Here is a 1,573-nt window from a genome sequence, read left to right on the forward strand (position 1 = left end):
CGTGAATTCCGTCAACTGTTGCTTCCATTTGATGATGATTTATTTACTTTGTGGGTAAAAAAAAATAAAAAATCAGAAGAAACTCATGGTATTAAAAACTTGTTTCCTAAAAAAAAAAATAAAAAAATCTTTTTGTAAGTTTTGGGTGATTTTTTTCTTAAAAATATAAAAAAAAAATTAATTCTGCTTAAGCAGATGAATTGAAAATATTTTTATTTTTTGTCTTAAATATCCTTAAACATTTAACAGAAATTAAATACAAAAGCAGAATTATTACAGAATATATTCCCATAATTATATATAAATGGCTTTTCTATGGCATTGCTGTGAAAACCTATTTCCTTTTATGATTTATTACCCTGTTAAATTAAGTGATGTCTCTCTCTCTGTTCCCCTCTCTCTCGCTCTCTCTCTCGCTCTCTCTCTCGCTCTCTCTCTCGCGCACGCTCTCTCTCTCACTCTCTCTCTCTCTCTCTCGCTCTCTCGCGCCCTCTCTCTCTCTCTCTCTCTCTCTCTCTCTCTCTCTCTCTCTCTCTCTCTCTCTCTCTCTCTCTCTCTCTCTCTCTCTCTCTCTCTCTCTCTCTCTCTCTCTCTCTCACACTGTCTCTCTCACTCTCTCTCTCTCACTCTCTCGTGCCCTCTCTCTCTCATGCTCTCTCTCTCTCTCTCTCTCTCTGTCTCTCTCTCTCTCTCTCTCTCTCTCTCTCTCTCTCTCTCTCTCTCTCTCTCTCTCACACTGTCTCTCTCACTCTCTCTCTCTCACTCTCTCGTGCCCTCTCTCTCTCATGCTCTCTCTCTCGCGCCCTCTCTCTCTCACGCTCTCTCTCTCTCTCTCTCTCTCTTGCTCTCTCTCACTCTCTGTCTCTCTCTCTCGCTCTTTTTCTCTCTCTCTCACTCTCTCACTCTCTCTCACGCTCTCTCTCGTGCCCTCTCTCTCTCTCTCTCTCTTGCTCTTTTTCTCTCTCTCTCTCACTCTCTCTCTCTGTCTCTCTCTCTCTTGCTCTCTCTCTCTCTCTCTCTCTCTCTCTCTCTCTCTCTCTCTCTCTCTCTTGCTCTTTTTCTCTCTCTCTCTCACTCTCTCTCTCTGTCTCTCTCTCTCTTGCTCTCTCTCTCTCTCTCTCTCTCTCTCTCTCTCTCTCTCTCTCTCTCTCTCTCTCTTTTTTCTCATATCACTGAGATGACTGGTTGGGGGAAAAAGTATTGGCATTATTATCTATTTTATATCTATGTTCTTGCTACTGGATTCCTAGAAAACACCTGAATAATAAAAAAATCACATAACAAAGAGAAATCGTAATAAAAACATAAAAACACATCTTTCCGGACTTCTATAGAACCTTTACTTCTGACAGTGTATGTAATAAACACAGTGTATGTAATAAACACTGTGTATGTAATAAACACTGTGTATGTAATAAACACTGTGTATGTAATAAACACTGTGCACATTGATCTCCGTTCACACATAATACCGTAACGACACGGATGAATTAATTCCCCCGGAGTTTACAGAGAGCTGATGCTCTGTTTTCTCTTTCATTTCAACGCAGGAGATGTGAAAAGTTATTAGTCG

This window comes from Tachysurus vachellii, chromosome 9 (genome assembly GCF_030014155.1).
Source record: "Tachysurus vachellii isolate PV-2020 chromosome 9, HZAU_Pvac_v1, whole genome shotgun sequence".
Lineage (NCBI taxonomy): Eukaryota > Metazoa > Chordata > Actinopteri > Siluriformes > Bagridae > Tachysurus > Tachysurus vachellii.